General features: G+C 37.5%; 1 long non-coding RNA gene across 1 annotated transcript; it reads left to right on the top strand.

The window, feature by feature from the left end:
• The first annotated feature begins 10,686 nt into the window (after positions 1-10,686).
• LOC110864088 lies at positions 10,687-13,602 on the top strand. The gene is made up of 3 exons (XR_002549609.1): positions 10,687-10,834; positions 12,017-12,106; positions 13,414-13,602. It is a non-coding gene; the product is annotated as an uncharacterized LOC110864088 (long non-coding RNA).
• The last annotated feature ends 1,987 nt before the right edge of the window (positions 13,603-15,589 follow it).

The raw sequence follows: 15,589 nt of genomic DNA, 5'->3' as shown, positions 1-15,589 counted from the left end.
TCAAGGAATAAAGCCGACCATGAGAAACACCTGAGATGTATTCTCGAATTGCTACATCGCGAGAGACTCTATGCCAAATTCTCCAAGTGTGAATTCTGGCTAAGGGAAGTCCAATTTCTTGGACACGTCGTAAGTGAGCGTGGTATCCAGGTGGATCCCGCTAAGGTAGAGGCGGTCATGAATTGGCAAGAGCCAAAGACGCCCACAGAAATCCGTAGTTTCCTAGGATTGGCAGGATACTACCGAAGATTCATTGAGAATTTCTCAAGGATTGCTGCGCCCTTAACTTCTCTAACCAAGAAGAAGGAAAAGTTTATTTGGGGCCCTAAGCAGCAAGAATCCTTTGACATTTTAAAACAAAGGCTGAGCAACGCTCCTGTGTTGACGCTACCAGAAGGTACAGAAGAGTTCGTAGTCTACTGCGACGCGTCACACACCGGCATGGGGTGTGTGCTCATGCAGAAAGGCAAGGTGATTGCCTATGCTTCAAGACAGTTGAAGGTGCACGAAAAGAATTACACCACCCATGACTTGGAGCTGGGTGCCGTTGTATTCGCACTAAAACTGTGGAGGCATTATCTATATGGAATCAAGTTTGTGATCTATTCAGATCACAAAAGCCTTCAACATTTGTTTAATCAGAAGGAGCTAAACATGAGGCAACGCCGTTGGATGGAGACCTTGAATGATTACGATTGTGAGATCAGGTACCATCCCGGCAAGGCGAATGTAGTCGCTGATGCCCTGAGCCGGAAAGAAAGGATAAAACCCATCCGAATCAATGCGAGGAGGATGGAAGTAAAGAATAACTTGATTGAAAGGATATTAGCTGCACAGCGAGAGGCTGTGTTGGAAGCTAATTATCCTAAGGAGAAGCTGGGAGTAACTGAGGAGCAGTTAACTCTTCACAAGGATGGACTTTTGAGATTGAATGGACGGATATGGGTTCCTATTTATGGAGGACTACGAGATGTCATCCTCCAGGAAGCCCATAGTTCCAAATACTCTGTCCATCCTGGAGCAGACAAAATGTATCAGGATTTAAAGGCAAATTATTGGTGGATAGGCTTGAAAAAGTCTGTAGCCGCTTATGTAGCCAAATGCTTGACTTGTGCGCAAGTCAAGGCTGAGCATCAAAAGCCATCTGGCTTGCTACAACAGCCTGAACTTCCTGAATGGAAATGGGAGTGTGTAACTATGGACTTTATCACCAAGTTACCAAAAACGAGCAAAGGAAACGACACAATATGGGTTATAGTCGATCGACTGACTAAGTCAGCTCATTTCTTACCCATCAAGGAGACTTATAGCTCCGATACATTGGCCCAGTTATATGTTAATAAGATTGTCGCCTTACATGGCATACCTGTGTCTATTATCTCTGATCGGGATACTAGATACACGTCTCACTTCTGGAAGAGCTTCCAACAATCTTTGGGCACACGTTTGAACTTTAGTACGGCTTACCATCCTCAGACAGACGGCCAGAGTGAGCGTACCATTCAAACGTTAGAAGACATGCTGCGAGCATGTGCTATCGATTTAGGTGGTAGTTGGGATAAGAACCTACCCCTAATCGAATTCTCCTACAACAATAGCTACCACACCAGCATAAAGGCTGCGCCTTTCGAGGCATTATACGGTAGGAAGTGTAGATCGCCTGTCTGTTGGGCGGAAGTGGGAGAGGTCCAATTATCGGGACCAGAGATAGTTTTCGAGACAACGGACAAGATTGTCCAGATTCGGGAACGTCTCAAAGCTGCCCGTGATAGGCAGAAAAGTTACGCTGATCCGAAGCGTAAAGATTTTCACTTCGAGGTAGGTGAAAAAGTGTTACTAAAGGTATCACCCTGGAAGGGGGTGATGCGTTTTGGTAAGAAGGGTAAACTGAGCCCGAGATACATAGGACCTTTTGAGGTTATCGAACGGGTCGGGTCAGTTGCCTATAAATTAAACTTACCGGAAGAGCTCAATGGAATTCATAATGTGTTCCACATCTGCAATCTAAAGAAATGCTTCGCTGATGAATCATTAGTGATCCCACACACAGATGTGCATATAGATGAAAGCTTGAAGTTTGTGGAGAAGCCGTTGTCGATTGAAGACCGACAGGTGAAAAAGCTCCGAAGAAAACATGTGCCAATAGTTAAAGTTAAATGGGATGCCCGTAGAGGTCCCGAATTCACGTGGGAAGTTGAATCCACGATGAAGGAAAAATATCCCTATTTGTTTGAGTAAATCTCGGGTCGAGATTTATTTTAAGGGGGTGAGGATGTAACACCTCGAATTTTTGTGTCCAATAATGTATTGACACGTGTCTTAAGTTTACACGTGGCGTATTATATTTAATAAAGGACTAATGTTGAAAAACCTTGAAAGTATGTAAATTCGAGGGTTATAAATGTCAAACGAAGGTAAGTATACTGTATAGTAACCCTAAACGATGCTCGTACCTTCAGACGAATAAATCATGGATCGTACGGAAGCGAAACGCGGAAGAAAGTGAGAGATTACAAGCTGCAGGGGTTAACTGTGTCAACATGTTTAATTATACCTCTGAGTGACCCTTTGACGTACCCGAGGCTTTGTAACAGTAAAATACGCTCACTAGAATATACTGTATAAATTCCGCGAAGTTCCGTTTTAAAACGAGAAAGTTATGATCAAATTCGTACGAGAAGGGTTAAAAGCGTCAACAATGAAAGTTAAGGCTTTCCGAATAATTAACAAAGATAACCGGGGACTTAACAATGCGAGTAAACAACACGAGGTCCTTAGTTGTAAATAATCGAGGGCCAAACCGCAAAGTTACCCCTTCAAACCCGAAAGGTCAGGTTAATAATTACGAAAGATTTCGTTATTAATTACCAGATTCTGATCATGATTACAAAAGATTTAAAAATCTGAAAATCTTGACCTCTCGCGGGCCGCGTAAGGTTTTAGAGTAAGTTGAGGCGGGCCGCGAGCCACCTTTTTAATCACGTCTGATTTTAAACTTCAGGCGGCCCACGTTAAAGTGTGCCTAATCTCCCATGCGGGCCGCGTGGGACGCCCAGATGCAGAAAGTTTGGACTTGCATGCCTTTTGAGCTTGTGAACGATCATATGGCCAATAAGTGAGGCATGGGCGCCCCCTACTCGACCTATAACACCTTGGGACACCTGCCCATCATCCATACTCAGTTGTAGGGTGTGTTGTGATGATCTAAGTGCATACATTTCACTATAAATAGACATCCAAGGTTCATAACTAACACACACCTCAAACACACTTCTCTGGTCATTCCTAAAGCTCTCAAGTGTTCTTATCTTGTTCTAAATCTTTCAACAAATCTCTGTAAGTATGCCATACCTTCCATAGCTTTGTTTTTGCTTAATTTAGCCTAAAAGTCAATCTGTCGTAACTAACGATTGAATTTGCGATAATTCACAAATGGTCCAGTGAATTGTCGAATCAAAAGTAGTTATGTGTTGGTATTTATGTGGGTAATAAACCCCAAAAAGGGTTCCCTCTGATCACCACTCTAACTAGTTCAAATGTCGAGTCAAACGAATGCTTAAAAAGTCAACAGAAAGCTATTTTAGCGATTCTTGTATAATTTGTAATGTAGATGATATGAAACCTGTTTTGACACTTATAAAACATGATGTTAAGTATATAAACTTGTCTAAACTCGTTTGAATCGACCATTTGCTATATTGACCCGGTTCGGAGCCGAATGTCGCAAAAGTTTGACTTTTGCATTGACTTCAGTTCTGACCCGTTTTAGTGAGGTGTAGATATGCCTTAGGACTCTCTTAGGACCAGGTTACATGATGGTATAACCCTCTGTGACCGGTTCATTGTTTATCCGAGTCCTTTACGCATTTCCGTTAATTACTTAAAAGTTGACCGTAACGCCCTTTTTTAAAATAAAACGAGTATTTCGGACACGTGAAGGGACCATAACCTTGCTTACTAAATTCTAAGCATGTCCCGAAAGTTTCACGCCAATCCGAGGTCTAGAATGGGAGTTATGCTAATTAACGCATTTATAAGAAACTTTTGTAATAAACGGCGCAATTAGCATAACGCCTACCTAAACCAAGATTTCGTCACCAAAACTTTTACCCACTGTATTAAAATAATATTTTGGGATTTTTAAAGATTTTTAATTATTTTTACCTTGCTCATAACCTGCGGTTATGGCTACGGTTCGGTGAATACCGAATATGCCCTTTTCGGCCAAAACTTGAGTTCTACAAGGTCTTTTGACCCGATTCCAGTTGCTACTGATTTTAAATAATAAATGAAGAATTTTTGACTTTATAAACTGTTCGGGAAACTCAGATTTCCTGTAGGACTCGAAAAGCTCTTTAAAAGTCTTTAAAATGACCGAAAAACCCCTACGGGGCGTATAATGAACTAAAACTCGTTACGGGCATTATGGAAGGTATCCTACTGATACCACAACCTCTTTAAAGTATATTGACTTAGGAAAACAGTGTAGGACTCCTACGGTTACCCGTTGCGCCTATCGCGCGCACGGTTCGGCTTATGTAACTAGTTTACATAAATTAGCCGATACGGGTCAAACCATATCATTTTGACCCCAAAATCCAGAGTGTGAATATTAAACCCATATGAAACAAGTCTCCGAACTTTTTGGGCCAGAATCACATTCCATTGTCGGTTTTCGCCTTTCACGCGATTAAACCGTATCGATCCCTCGAAACTAACCGGTCTAGGCTACGGCTAATATAAAGACCCGTTAGGATTCTAATAGGTTATTTTAAAACCTTCGTTCCAGAATAAGGAGCCCCAGTAAAAGATATCGGTGATTTAATTGATTAAGGAATATACATTGCAAAGGTAAATACTTTTAACTTATTTTCCCTTATACGGGCTTGGGTTACGGTATATAAAATACCGCTTGATTGAGCATCAAATAATTCCATCGTTGAGGTGGTTAATTGAATAGTTTGATCGGCTCATTTAAACAGTCTTGTTACTTAAAAGCCTTTGGGGGGTTAATGACCATGTCCCGGATATCCTTGGCATCATTTTACGAAATGGCCACGACCTCGACACCCGGGTGTAGGCGTACACCCGGTATGATGTCTATACTATTAAAAGACGTAGCCGATGGTTTACCCACCTCGGTTTTACGCAAATGTGGTGTGTCTATTGATCTTTAACCCGGCACGATCCGGGCTACTGAACGCAAAGAAGGAACATGTAATTCGTTCACAAGATTATAATATTAAATAATTCTCCCAAGTTATAAAAGAATTTGTGCCTCGTGCATTCAAATCAATTTTAATAAACTTTTTCAAAAGAGTCGGTTGAATGTATTTACCAGTGTAAACTGACGTATTTTCCCAAAAAGATTAAGTGCAGGTACTACACGTAATTGGCTGGCATTAGCTCCATAGCATCGTTAAGAAGCCTCGCAAGCTTGATGTCTTATCTGTTGAACTACATTTTTATTTATTTTGATCCATCATGTGGATACTATTCAACTACTTGTGATACATTTGATATTACAGTAAATGGTTGAATTATATTTATCTATATTGCTTCCGCTGTGCATTTATATATTGTGGTTTGACTATATTGTTGCCAACTACGTCACGGTAATCCCCCACTGGGCCCACCGGTGATACACGTGGAAATCGGGGTGTGACATGTGATATTGTTTAGGTGATGATCTTGGAAAATACAAGATTAGGGAAGACATAAGGGAGTTTTGATGGTTCCAAGAGTTACATGCAAGCCAACAAGTGTCTAACATGCAAGAAAAGGAGAGAGAGAGGGCTGCCATCTATCACTATACACACACACTCACTCGCATATATACGTATATATATAATTTGTTGGCTAAACACTGGTATTTTACTGGATACTGGGTATTTTATCTAGCGTTTTAATCCCGTTTTAACGCGTTTTAAATTATTCTTAATGCTCTACAAAAATAAACTCATCAAAATATTATTGAACAATATTTTGTTTGCCTGGACTGGCTACGTTGCCGGTATATGGCAGTATGCGCGTTGTGTTGCGCGGTACGCGCTTAAAATCGCAAAAATAGGGATTTATGCGTTTTTATTTGTTTTTATCATTCTAAAGTAATAAACTCATCAAATTATTACTAAAATGATTATCAGTTGCCTTGACAGGCTGTGTTGACCGTATTTTGTCGGTACACGCGCTGCATCGCGCGGTACGCGCTTAAACTCGAAAAATAGAATTTCCTAGCGTTTTAAACTATTTTTCCACACGGATATGATTAAAACAATTATTCTAATCATAACAGACTATTTTTAGGATTTTAACACTGATCGGGTGGTCACCGACGTTCGTTTCGCATTTTAACCGTTACGCAATAAGCGTTTATCTTACCGTTACCAACATAATTTTTACCAAGGTTTAAATTTACCAACTCATTAAATTCTACATATAAACATCATAATCAGTCAAATACAGCCTTTTATCTATTCACAACACGTGTTACAATTGTACGGTATGGCCTGAAAAGCCGGGTGTCACACCCCGGATAAGGACGTTTAGCCAATAATGTAAGGACTAGTCTTACGGACATATAGAGATAAGTTGTGAGCAATTTAATTAAGGAATGTCCGAGATATGCAAGTCTTAGTAATAAATTTTTTTTTGAATGGGTTGAATAGTCGAAACGATTATGTAGAGCCGAAGGCTTTAAGTTAAGATTGTTCCTTGTTCGGATGTTATGTTACAAGTTCATATGTTAGAAAATCGATTCACCAACGCGTAGAAAAAAGAACCGTGTCAATCGGATCCGTAGATCAAAAGTTATGCATATTGTAAGTCGAAAATACTCTTGGAAATCATAGCTAGGAATTTCCAGCAACAGAATGGAAGTTTCTGTCGTTTTTGGGCTGTCGCGCTATGCGACCTCGGTCGCGGCCCGCGAAAGATCAGGGGTTGGCTTTCGCGCCCTGCCAGGGACCTTCCAGCTGGCTTTTTGGTTCGATTTTGTTGGTTATGTACATGGAACTTGTTTGAACCTTTATTTAAACGATCAACACTAACCCTTTTGTTGGTTTTGGAATTTAGGAAAATAATTACCCTCCGGTAGTCGGGATCGCTAGGTAATTATGAATAGAAGAGGGAATGTACGTAGGTTCGTATGTATGCGATCTATTTATTTGGAAGCTTGTAATTAGGTTGTTTTAGCTAACCCTTTTGGGATGCCTTATGTAGCGTGTATGTTTGTATAGATTGTACATTTATTTATGTGTACCTAATCATGTATGTAAGTACGTGTTTTAGATTATATGTATGATAGCGCCTGAGTACGAAGCGGAACTTATTGCTTACGAATTAATGGGATATATGTTTATGTTCGTATAACTTAAATAAGCTTGTGTGTTAAGTTATTAAATCGGGATCTTGAGTATGAAATGAGATTTGCAGGTATGTTATTGAAATCCGTTGTGCAGCTTTGAGGGATTGAAATGCAAGATTGTACGTGAAAGAATGATCGAAGGGACTTGCAAGAATAGAAAGAATGCGGCGTGGTCATTTAATTTCGTATGATAGTTTATGAATTGTAGTTATCAAATTCTAATGATGTGCATGTTTGTGGTGAATGTAGGTTACGCAGATTAACATCGGTATAAAATATTAGAGGATTAAGATCGAGTCAAGAGCAAGAATTGTACGGGAAGAGTAGTCACATAAACAGGGATTTTATATGTAAATTGGTTCGATAAATAAGAATGAATGATGTAAATCTTTTAGTTAAGCATTAAGTATTTCTAGTATTAGACATCAAGTATGTTACATAGCTAATAAAGAAAGAAAATTTTTGGGCTCATATTTCCGCTACGTTGTTTTCAAGGTATTAATTGTTAGGGTGTTACAAGTTGGTATCAGAGCCCTGGTTTGAGAGAACTCAAGTAGAAGGAGGTAAATACTTGAACTCAAACTTGTGTGCTCTTGTGACAAGGAACCCGTACAATCCAAGACTTAATCGAGATCTAATGGTAGAAGTGAATGTAAGTATGTATTAAAGTATATATTTGAAGAAAACTAATAGTATGTTATGTGTAAGGTGAACATAATTGTTTGGAAGGAATGATTCGTGAATGCGATCTAGGACCGACACCAAGGTATGTAATAAGACAAATTGACCCCAGGTACGTAAATTTAAATTATGGGTGTATGCAATGGTAAAACCTATCAAGTGAATGAAGTTTTGAAATGTTACGCATGCCGAAATCCAATTCTTCGGACATAAGGTGATGGTTACACGAAGACATGAAACTAGTATGTGGATTGCGTACCTGGCCAGTACGCAAGAAACATATGACGTTCGTGAGACCGTGGTAATTGTTGCAGATATGTTCGGAAGAATTGGGTACTAGGTGGATGTGTAGGTGAAATGAGAAGTAGGACTCTCATGAAATTGGGAGTACAAAATAAGAAAGAAAGAATGAAGGATATGAATGATATGTTAAATCCGCGAGACGGATTCAAAACATAGAAAGGAATGGAAAGTAGAATGAAAAGTCCGAATTCGTAAGTAAGTGCGGACCGAAGAAGTAAATATTCTTGAAGTAGGTATTAACCAAGTTATGTTTTAAACTTTTACCTATATATAAATATATTTATGTAAATTCGTTGTACGCAAGATGGTTGAGAAGGACAAATGAGTCATACGGGTCAAATAGTGATTGCCATTTGAACCTGGTATCTAATGTTTTGATTTGTCAAGTCATATATTTGTGGGTGAGCATAACGTATGATCATCCAATGCCACAAATTGGAAAGAAATAACCAACGCAAGGTATGGACAATGAGTCAATAGATTTGACTTGCATTGGGTATGTATAAAGGTTATGCTTTAATATGAGCTTATAGCTCGACTAGAGAGGGATGTATCAGGACTGGGTAGTTGGTAGACATACGGTCAGAATGTATTTTACAATTGGATTCTGAACAGTTAAACAAAGTAAGTTGATAGTCATTAAGCAAGTATTAGTAAAATATTATGAAGTATTTGATTCACCAAGTAGGTAAAACCAATGAAAGCTATTGTAGTAGCAAGAAGCTTTAGTTGAAAGAAATAAGCTTTGAAATAAGTTACGTGTTAGACATATTATTAGTTGACGCTTGGGAGTTAGAATGAATGACCGCTACGACCTAGACAAATGACTTAAGTAGGGACGGGAGCGGGTAAAATTTTTACAATTAATACAAAAATGAAGAAATGAAGTCCTTGTAAGTATGCAAGGATGGAAGAGAATTACGAACATGTACCTTGAAACGTCTACGATAAGTAAGAAGTACCGACCTGACCTCAAAAAGTCAAATTGCAAAAGATGGTGAGATAACCAATAAAATGAAAGAAATAGTATGTGAGAAATGGAATGTGTAATATGTTTTAAGCATGTATGTAAGAAACTTGTGAAAGAGTCTTAGGCGAACAAACACCATGTAGAATGCAAATAATAAATGCTATGTGCTAACTGATAATTTTACAGATAAGAATAGAGGAAATTTTCAGTAAGATGATAGTAATAAAGCTGAAGGAAGGATGCTCACGAGTGGGAGCATTTTACACAAATGTATGGGACCAGTTTTGGTGCGGAAGGTACCTATAACGATGCGAATGAATCCGGCTTACGGATCATTGACATATGTAATGAAAAATGAGGTTAGTAAAATGTTTCGTTCTTGATTAATAAGTAAGAATCTGTAAATTATTTGCGCGTTTGAACGAAATTGTTAAGTAGTTCAAGAAACGGTTCCAACCGTAGGTTGATGCTTTATCCTTGTATTAAGTACGAAAAAGTAATTACGAGGAGGATAGCTTTGTTTTTAGTACTACTAGGTCATCTAATGTTTTAAAGTATGCATGTGATGATACATGACCCCTCATATGAGTACAATAATGATTAGGAGGCATATTGGAAGTGGGATGTTGGGATTTGTTGTGAAGATCAAAGGAAACTTTATAGAGGATATAGGAATAGAATGAAATGAAATGAATTGAAACGTTTAGAATAAGCAGAAACAGGAGGACATGATGATTAATTGTAATGATAGGAATGAACCGTAAACTTAGACTCATACGACCAATGGTGTACATTTGGAATAAATTTCAATGAACGAACTGCTAGTGATGATGTGTACTAGGAACTAGCATTATAAGGTGAAAACGACACTAATAAGAGTTCTGGAGCAGATTCTAACATAAATATAATTATGAAAGCAATTTACTTAATTTAAGAACGTAGGGACGATGTGTACAATTACGTTTATGCATTAATAAAACGTTTGCCAAGATCCCGGATGCGTTTATGCTGTAGTAAGCATTGTGGATGAACAACTGAAAAAGGTAAGAGTAGAATTGGTCTAGTTGGAATGAGAAAGGTTTCGGGGACGAAACCTCCTTTAAGGGGGGTAGACTTGTAACGCCCCAAAAACCGAAATGTCAAATTCCCTAGTATGTTTCCATGTTATATGATATAAAGCGGTTTAACTAACCTTTATTAAATAATCCATTTAAAAAAATAGATAAAGTATAAGTTATGTAATAGGAATTTAGTTGTGACAAAAAGGGAAGTAAAGCAAACATGAGGGACTAAATTGAGTGAATGGGTTTAAGTTTATAAAAGAAATAAAAAAAATAAAAATCTCACACCCTTAGTGTGTGTGCGTGGTGGGATCGACCAGGAGAAAGAGCAGAGGGGTGTAAACCCTAGCTCTCAAGAACAACAACACAAATTCAGCCCAATCAAAGCCAAAATCGAATGGAAAGCATTGCATGGGTGAAGATCTCTCACTATCTAGTCCTAACAAGCATATGGTAAGTTGTAATTTTGAATTTGAAGATTTTTGTATGAAGTGGTTTATGATTAATCCATGAAATTTTATAAAATTAAGCATGAATATATGTTAGAATTATCATATGGAATGTGAATTATACTAGATTTTGATGTTAATTGATGGTTGAAGGTGAAACCCATTTGGGTTAGTAAAAGTGGCGACATGGGTATAACACCCATGTCCAATCCTTGTTCAAAAATTGATGTAGCATGTTGTATGTGATGAATACTTGTTAGATAGTTTGAGTATGGTGTGGTATTAGGTCGATTTTAATAGTACTTGATTTTTTTTAAGGCAAAAGTAGGAAGATGAACATAAGATGCTTGTATAATATGCTCTATTAATGCGAAACCCGCCAAGTGTTTGATGAAATACCTAAGTGAAGTTAGGACGTGATATTGTACGAAGCGGCTTGACATAAACGAATGAAATATGATAATGATGTAATTAGTAGTTTACTAACTTGAAGAATGTGCTTTAGATGGAACTCGTACATGAATTCGGGTTGAATGTATGTGTTGGTCAAGTCTATGCATTAGGAGCTTGTACATTGTGTTTGAACGGGTGAGGTTTGCTATGTGGTCTTCTAATCCCTTAATTGCGGTTAAAAGTGAATGTGTACTAAATCTATAGCATATGACCTTACTAGTAAAGGATGATGTTACGATTATGTTAAGTTGATTCTTGTAGGGGTGGTTGTCAATTGTAAAAATTATGAAGACATAAGTATGTGCAAATTGATTATGTGTATATTCTGTGACTAGGTGGTCGTGTAGTTTATGTGTCATACAACATCATGTATGAAATGAATATGATGTCATTTTATGGCCTACCATATCAACATGAATGCATACTCATAAGTTGGAAGTTGTATGCTAGAAGGTTGACTTTCTGAAAGTCAACAAAGTATAAATAGCATGGTTAGATATTTTGACATAAATGTAAGAATTGAGAGATCTCGGGATATGTGCTAGACCAATTACGTGTTATGTATGAATAAGTATGATAATGAATTTGAATTCTTAAGATATTGAACCATGTGATTGACAATTCATGTCGTATACGTGTTAGTGAAAGCCAATGTAAATAAGAATTTGGAAAACGTATGTTAATATGAATGAGCATAAAGACTAACATTATTATGGGCATGTCAACATGAAAGAAAAAGGAACCACACTAGTATGGACTCAAGCATGGAAGGCTAACGGGTCAAGAGAAGGCAAGGAAGCGGATACGAGCAAGAACGCATAAGGTAAGTGACTTCTGACTCACTTCTTAGTATACATATAGAATTTTCATGTTTATGAATGTAGGGAAAATATTGCAAGGTTATGTAATGAATGAAAGTATAAAGATAAGTATTGATCTAGTTAGATGATGTAGTATTCTAAGTCTAAGGTAATTTGGTGGATTAAACGGGTCGAATAAATATGTATAAGTAAGATAACGGTAATGAAATTGGTAAAGAATAATGACCCCGGATAAGGACGTTTAGCCAATAATGTAAGGACTAGTCTTACAGACATATAGAGATAAGTTGTGAGCAATTTGATTGAGGAATGTCCGAGATATGCAAGTCTTAGTAATAAAAAAAATATGAATGGGTTGAATAGTTGAAACGAGTATGTAGAGCTGAAGGCTTTAAGTTAAGATTGTTCCTTATTCAGATGTTATATTATTAGCTCATATGTTAGAAAATTGATTTACCAACGCATAGGAAAAAGAACCGTGTCAATCGGATCCGTAGATCAAAAGTTATGCATATTGTAAGTCGAAAATACTCTTGGAAATCATAGCTGGGAATTTCCAGCAACAGAATGGAGTTTTCTGTCGTTTTTGGGCTGTCGCACAACGCGACCTCGGTCGCGGCCCGCGAAAGATCAGGGGTTGGCTTTCCCGCCCCGCCAGGGACCTTCCAGCTGGCTTTTTGGTTTGATTTTGTTGGTTATGTACATGGAACTTGTATGAACCTTTATTTAAACGATCAAAACTAACCCTTTTGTTGGTTTTGGAATTTTGGAAAATAATTACCCTCCGGTAGTCGGGATCGCTAGGTAATTATGAATAGAAGAGGGAATGTACGTAGGTTCGTATGTATGCGATCTATTTATTTGGAAGCTTGTAATTAGGATGTTTTAGCTAACCCTTTTGGGATACCTTATGTAGCGTGTATGTTTGTATAGATTGTACATTTGTTTATGTGTACCTAATCATGTATGTAAGTAATGTTTTAGATTATATGTATGATAGCGCCTGAGTATGAAGCGGAGCTTATTGCTTACGAATCAATAGGATATGTGTGTATGTTCGTATAACTTAAATAAGCTTGTGTGTTAAGTTATTAAACCGGGATCTTGAGTATGAAATGAGATTTGCAGGTATGTTATTGAAATCCGTTGTGCAGCTTTGAGGGATTGAAATGCTAGATTGTACGTGGAAGAATGATCGAAGGGACTTGCAAGAATAGAAAGAATGCGGCGTTGTCATTTAATTTCCTATGATAGTTTATGAATTATAGTTATCAAATTCTAATGATGTGCATGTTTGTGGTGAATGTAGGTTACGCAGATTAACATTGGTATAAAGTATTGGAGGATTAAAGATCGAGTCAAGAGCAAGAATTGTACGGGAAGAGTAGTCACATAAACGGGGATTTTATATGTAAATTGGTCCGATAAATAAGAATGAACAATGTAAATCTTTTAGTTAAGCATTAAATATTTCTAGTATTAGACATCAAGTATGTTACATGGCTAATAAAGAAAGAAAATTTTTGGGCTCATATTTCCGCTACGTCGTTTTCAAGTTATTAATTGTTAGGGTGTTACATTACGGGTCGTAAACAAAACCCCCCATACGGTCCGTATGCACCTGCCAGAACAGAAGAACTGGCAGTTGGTTGATCTCCTGCATTTCTTGGCCCCTAAGTCACGATTTTTGCCACTTCTCACCTGCTTTGGACACCTAGGAGGACACTAAGCATTGCCATAACACCTGGCTGGGCACTTGGCATGATTTGGTGGCCTCTTGATATCAAAGTCCTCATTTCAACTTGCTCATTTCAAAAGTTCTTTTTCTCTATGTTGGAGCATGTTTCCAGCTGATTGGAAGCCTCCTATCTTGAGTTCTGAAAGTGTTCTTCAACACATGTGCTCTCCATAGTTCTTTTATTATTTTGGCTATTTTGAGCTAAAAGTCAAACAATTTGACTTTCTGTTTGACTTTCAGTTCTGTCCATCTTGGTCAAGTCAAAGTTCAAATTGAACTTTGCAACGTGATCGTAATCACGAAGGTTTTAATCTCTTGCGATTGCACCTTATGGTTACCATGTTTAGTAGGCGAAGTGACGAGTCAAAGTTTTACGAATTAAAAGTCAAATGCATAAAAGTGCATTTTACGACGAAAACGTTTTTAGGTATTAAAACTTAAAGTTTTGACACCAAATCAGTTTTATAACATTATTAGACATGTTCCAACATGTCTAACTCGTCATTTTTAGCTTAGGGATTTTTATTAGTCGAAAGTCGAGCGGTTTGACTGCCGCTTTGACTTTCGAATCTGACCCATTTGGTCAATCTTATGATTCGACCAAGTGCATTTTTATGACCATAGTATTATAGGGAACAACCCTCTGAGGTTATACCTTATGGTCATGTCGTTTGGTTAGTTATATGACGCGTCAATTTTATGTTCTTTTAAAGTGATGAAAACGCCCTTTTGGCGCATAAAATGGTTTTAAGCATATAAGACCAATGTTTTGACATCTAAACTGATGTTGCAACATAATCAAACTTGTTTTGACATATTAGACTCCTCGTAGGACTTTTTTAACCATCCGAACCCATAGTTACGCTTACGACCTGTTAAAGTGGCGTAAACCACTTTAACGAGTCATAACGGGTCAAAGCACTTAGAAAGTCTTCCAAATCAGAATGTAGGGTCTAATGAACCATATTACATGAGGTCCTTCTCTCGTTTGGTTTATAAATCTCATTCTATCCGAATCCTCCGATTAAAGTCTCGACACACTAACATAGTTATCCGATGCATTAGGACACACTTGAGCTTTGTTTATTCAATTGAACAAGGACACATACACAATCCCAAGTGAGTACATAGTCCCCTCTTTTACGTTTTCAAGTATTTTGGGGTGATTCATATGTGCCTATCACTACTCTCATGTTTTCAAGACATTATACATGGTTTAAATTACCTAGTATACATAGTACATGATTTCAAAGACATTATACATGGTTTCAAGAAATTATAGATGGTTTCAAAGACATTATACATGGTTACAAAGACATTATACAAGGTATATTTACCTAATATACCTAGTACATGGTTTCAAAATATTATACATGGTATATTTACCTAATATACCTAGTACATGATTTCAAAACACTATACATGGTTTAAATACCTACTATACATGGTTTCAAAACATTTCACGACATGCTTACATTGTACTAGACATATTGGTGCGTTGAACTCGACAATGATACATTCATTAACACTGATCATGCTGACCGGTAGTATGTTATGGTACCATATGATTGACAACCCCATTTTGGTAAGACAAGACATGTTGGTTGTTTATACAAGACAAGTCATTTTGTTGTTTATACAAGACATTTACTTTTGGTTTAAACAAGACATTTTGTTTACCATACAAGAGATTTGTTGGTTTATGCAAGTCAAGACATTTGATAGTTTATACAAGACAAGACAATTA

The sequence above is a fragment of the Helianthus annuus genome, chromosome 6 (assembly GCF_002127325.2).
Source record: "Helianthus annuus cultivar XRQ/B chromosome 6, HanXRQr2.0-SUNRISE, whole genome shotgun sequence".
Taxonomy (NCBI): Eukaryota; Viridiplantae; Streptophyta; class Magnoliopsida; order Asterales; family Asteraceae; genus Helianthus; species Helianthus annuus.
Note: the sequence above shows the minus strand (reverse complement) of the source record. Positions and strands in the feature narration are given on the sequence as shown.